Consider the following 5986-nt stretch of genomic DNA (forward strand, 5'->3'; position numbering starts at 1 on the left):
ATATACTAGCTATGATAATCAGGTGTTCCTACACACATCTAAATAATAAATTATAGCTTCTCAACAGTTTTGTATATAGTGAACACTATTTTATTAAAATTTCAGATGATAAAATTAATATGTAGAGCCGGGTGTGGCGGCGCACACCTTTGATCCCAGCACTCAGGAGGCAGAGGCAGGCGGATCTCTGTGAGTTCAAGGCCAGCCTGATCTACATAGCGAGTTCCAGGACAGCTGGGGCTACAGGGAGAGCCTGTCTCAAAAAAGACCAAAAAATAAATTAATTAATTAATTAATATGTAAAGAAGTTTAATGAATGCAATAATATCAAAGAGAGTAAGAATTCAAAAAAAAGAAAAATTGTATATTCATAGCTTGTTGAAAAAAGAGTCAAGATAGGAGAGAGAGAAAAGACACACATTGTATAATTCCAAAGCAAAAAAAAAAATGTTAGAAAATACAATCTCTAAGCAAATATATTGAAAGTACAGCTTAAAAGGAAACAGCAAAATATTATCAGCATCTACCCAGGAAAACACACTCTGAAGTCTTATTCTCTACACCTTGGGCAGTTGTGGGTTTCCTTGATAATAGCCATTTTCTGCATAAGGGAGTTTCTCTGGTGAGCATTGAGGGATGTAATAATATACAGGCACAACATTCAAGTCATCAGTTAGATGCTGTATTTATTTAGCAGGATAATAGTGTTAGTCTTCTCCCTGCAGTATATGACCTGTCTAAAATCAGGAACCTAGATGTGATATCAATGTCAAGTATAGCTTCAGCCTATAAAGCAGACCTGACATCCACTTAGAAGGTGGTTAGTTACCTTCATAGTGGTCATACCATAATTGTACTGGTTGTGCATCTCACCAGACCAATTGTAGCTCACAGGATTCATAATGGACAAGATTGATGATTAATGTTGTCTTCCTGTGGCATGCATACCATCTTCCAACACTGAAAGTTAGCCAGTAGTGATGTCTTTGAAGCAGCACCAGCTTGATTTTTCCTTATTTTTCTACAACTCATTTATGAAATTACTTCAGAAATAGGGGCTTAGCAAGTTCTAGTGGATAACCAAGAGCAGAAACAGTAGCCAGTATTGTTTTAGAGTCTATAGAGAAGGGTGGAGAGATGGCTCAGCGATTAAGAGCACTGACTGCTCTTGCAGCACACCCGGGTTCAATTCCTAGCACCCACATGAAAGTTAGCTGTCATTGGTGACTCCAGCTCCAGGGGATCAAATGCCCACAGAGGTCAGAAGAGGGCATGTCATGACATGAATGCACTTCCATAAATGCAGACAATACACTTATACACATAAAATTAAAATAATAAATAAAAAATATAAAATTTTTTAAGAATTTTTTTAAAAAAATGAGTCTATGGGACCCTGGTCAACAGCTTCAAAATAGTAATTCCACTTCTGGCATATAAATTTATTTGGTATGGTGTCTTGTACAGGCAATGACTCCATATTTTAAGGTAACTCTTTTTAATATCTTTTTGCAATATGTGTGTATATATTTAAGAAACTTCTATGGTGGTAGGTTTTCATGTGTTTTTTTTTTTTTTTTGTGTGTGTGTGTGTGTGTGTGTGTGTGATTCCCTCTCCATTCTCTTTCCTCTGCCCTGCTCTCCATTCCCTATATTAGTTCCCTTTCCCCATTTGTATGGTTGCATTCTATTATGTAATATTTCACTTAGACACACTGATTTTAAGAGCATGGTAAGTATTCAGTGATACTTTGCATTAATTCAACCCATTCTTTAAAAGTTTTGCTCTGTTCTTTATGAAATCATACCCTTTTATTCAGGGTTATTCAAACTATTTCAGTGATTCATTTTTCTTACATATTGATGTAAATTCTTCCCCTTTTTAATGTTTTTCTTGCTATCTCTGTGATTTATCCTTTGTCTTGACAAATAGAGCTGTATTTTTATGTCAATCAACAACCCATATTTTGATGTAGCATAAAGTTCTTAACAAAACTCAAAGATAAAACTATCTATTGTGCAAAACAACTATCAGTGTCAATTTTTTTCCAGTAAAGGGAATATCTAAGTTAAATTTTTTATTATGCAAAATAGTGAATAATTCTAAAATATCTTTCTATCTTTAAAGGAAATAATTTCCTTTACCTTATAAACAACAGAATGTTTTATATAATTCACTCACTATTTAACAGAACTAATTTTCTCCTAAGTAAGTTTTGGATTTTTAAATTAGAGCACATTTTGTTTTGAGAGCATTAATTCCATCCCTTTAAATTTTTTATAATTTTTGACTAATGAAAAACTTAAATATTTGTTTATAATCACCATAATCAACCCCTAATTCTGTGTCATTGTATCCTCTTGAATTCTTCTCATCCTGAGCTTCAAAAACACCCAGCACAAGGTTGTGCATGGAGGGTACACACCTTTAACCCCAGCATTCAGGAGGGAGAGGCAGGCAGATGTCGTGAGATATAGGCCAGATTGGTCTATACAGTGATCATCTGGAAGACAGCTTGGGCTACAATGAGACCGTGTTTCAGAACACAGGAACACAACTCATAGTTTTGCCTTTGCAAGATGTCATAAAATAGAATCATATTGCAAATATCTTTAGATTTTAATAGATATTCAGGAAGTTTCGCATTCTCAGAGACAAGTAGTCTTCTGTATTGTACAAAGCTGATTTCTGTTTGCAGGTGTCAGCATTTAGGCAGAACTTAAAAACCTGTCAGTATTTAACTGTTTCCTTTTAAGTCTTACTTGATGTTTTAACACTCACCTTCAATTTGTGTCATTTACATTTTATCTATGTGGCTGTACCAGTTATTGTTATTTTGATGCTATGTAAAATTCTCTTGCTTTTAGGTACTACAGCATATAAATCATTTTATTGAAAAATATTTGGGTTGTTACAGTATGAGCCAATTATAAGTTAAGGCTCTGTAAACATTTAGGCATAAGGTTTTTGATAAAAACATATATTTTCAAATCGCTTAGGAGAATGTCTTCAAGTAGAATTAATTTTTACAGTTAACATTTGGTAAAGTGGCTCTGTCAGTTTGCATTGTATAAAAACTCTAGTTGCTGTTCAACATTTGATACTATCACGTATTTTGATTTCAGCAATTTTAGTATGTGGGATAGTAACAAACAGATTTTATTTGTAGTACCTGTAAAAGTAATGATACTGAGAATACTTAAATAGATTTATTAACATGAACTGTACTTTTTAGTGTAAGGAATTTGTTCAAATATTTTGTCAACATATAATTATATTATTCATTCCTATCCTATTAATTTTTTTATGTTATATACTCTGGAAAACAATACATATCAAATATGTGACATTCAAATATTCTACTCACCTATGACTTTTATGTATATTCTGTGGACAATGTTTTCTAAAGTGAAAACTTTTAATCAAGCAGTTGTTTTTCATGTTTTCATAGGCATTTCTCATAATTTTGTGTTTCAATTTTCTCACTATGAGAATATACAGATCTTTTATATTTTCCAATAGAAGTCTGATTTGTTTTTTTTCCCCCATGGTGGCCTCTAATAATTGTAAATTGATACTTGTGTAAGGAAGGTGTGCACTGTGTGTGTATATGGGCACACTGTTCCTCCAGCAGTATTTGTTGAAGTCTCTCCTCTCTTATTGAATTACTTTTAAACACGTGAAAAATAAGTGGACTGTAACTGTACAGTTTTATGCATATTTTGTTCTGTCCCATTAACCTGTACGTATGTTCTTCTTGCTAATATCACATTATTTATGATTATAACTGTACATTTAGCTCTGAAATTCTGTTGTGTGAGTTTTTCAATTTTACCAATTTTAATTTTTAGATATGAACCTCACCTCTTTGTGAGCTCAATAAATAGGAATTTTCAAATTATCTGGCATGTTTTTCTGTCATGTAGGAGCAGATCGTGCACTTTCTAAACCTGAGCTTTTTAAGTGAAAGTCAAATCGTTCTTCTTTTCATTTGATTATTATTTGAACACAGCTCTACTTTTTTTTGCTTGATATTTTGATGAGGCATTAGGTGTTTTCTTCTGAAATATTCTTTCTCAAATTTAATCAATATGTGCAGTTGTTTTTTTAATTCCACTTTTTTTTTTTTAAGGAAGTGACACTGAATATGCAGACCAGGCACCAGTGGATGGACTCACACCTAGGGACTTTTGGGGATATAAACTTGGGTCAATAGGCCTTAATGTTTATGAGAGAAGGCATGAAATCAGTGGGGGAGGCCCTGTGTTTCAGATAGGGGAGGGATTTTAAATATGATCAAGATGTTTCATATGAATTTCATGAAAAAAAAGTATGAGTGTTTTGCTTATGTTTGAACAACAACATCATGCAATTCCCAGATAGGCCAGGAGATGGGGAAAATACCCTGGAACACAAGTAACAGGGCTGTTTGCTGGGTATGGAACCAGGGTCTTCTGCAAGAGCAGACAGTACTCTTAACCCTGAGCCATCACTCCAGCCCCTGTTCTTTTTTTTTTTTTTCTTTTATGTAAGACTATTACAGGATGTGTAACTTCTCAAATAAATTCCGTGCCAATATATAGATTATTTCTAATAATATTTGGTGAGTTTGCTAACAAAAGCAACTGCATTGTATTTAAATGGATATTTCATTTCTTAAAAAATATTTTATTGAATTTTTGTGATTGTCATACAATACAGGTTGATGGTATTTAGACCCCCTCCCCTATCTGCATCTCCCCTAACTGCCCCTACCCAATTTAAGGTAATTTCATATATATGGAAGTACTATATATACATATACATATATGTGCATATGTATCCCCATATGTATATATGGATACATGGGTATGTGGAGTCAGGTTTCTGTCCCTCAATATCCTTTAGATTGGGTCCATCCAATGGGCCCACTAAGAGTCCCATTCCTGTAAGACACTGTCTCTCCCCATCTCAGGAACTGTCAATTACAAAGAGTTCTTTAGGTTGGATTGGAGTTTCTTCTTTTTAAAAATATTTTATTTATATTTATCTCATCCTTGTCCCCCCAGCTCTCTCACGGGCAGGCTCCAATTCATTCACCACAGGAGGACTAGCTACCCCATTTCTATAATTCATTTTCCTGCTGGCCTCTCTCAGAGGCAGGCTCCAATTCCTTCACCTCAAGTCCCAGGGGAGGTTCCCAAACCAAATTAACCAATCACCCTATCATGGATCCCTAAGATCTCACCCAGGCAGTCCCCTCACTGCCAAATTCCCAGCCTATGGATCAAACATACAGACCTGCTCAGCCAGGACTCTGATCAGGCAGACAGACCTGCTCAGTCAGGACTCTGATCAGTCTACTACCCAGAAAGAACTTAAAATACCCACCAATGTGTTTTCCATAGCCAAACAAAAAGAAACTGTTACATAAACAGTATTAACAGAACTAAAATTAAATTAAACAAAAGCAGAGCAGAAGTTCCTGTTGAACATGTAACCCACAAAGAACATCCATAAGACCAGATGGCAACAAAAAAAATACAAACAATATGAAAAAGCAGGAAAATATCCCCCAAAAAACCCAATTCTGTTGTACAGAAGTGCACAACACTGAGAACCATCCTGTAGAACTCCAGGAAACAGAATGTGAAAGAACAATGATAAACATGATCAAAGAATTAGAAGACAATACAAAGAAACAGTTCAAAGAACTCAAAGAGGAAATGCATAAAACTTTTGATGGAAGCTCAAGGATATACAAATAGGCGGCTTAATGAAATATCAAAAAAAAATTCATAATTTGAAAAGTAAATTCACTAAAGAGATAGAAACAATGAAGAAAACCCAAATGGAAATGAACATGGTATTGAAAGACTCAATGAATTAGAAACAACAGGAGAATTAACAAAAAGGAAAACAGAATATCAAGACTGAAAGATAAAGTTGAAGATCTGGATTCCTTAAGCAAAAATTATGCAAAATTAAAAAAAAAAAAAAAAAAAA

This window comes from Nannospalax galili, unplaced genomic scaffold (genome assembly GCF_000622305.1).
Source record: "Nannospalax galili isolate Female #2095 unplaced genomic scaffold, S.galili_v1.0 scaffold131, whole genome shotgun sequence".
Taxonomy (NCBI): Eukaryota; Metazoa; Chordata; class Mammalia; order Rodentia; family Spalacidae; genus Nannospalax; species Nannospalax galili.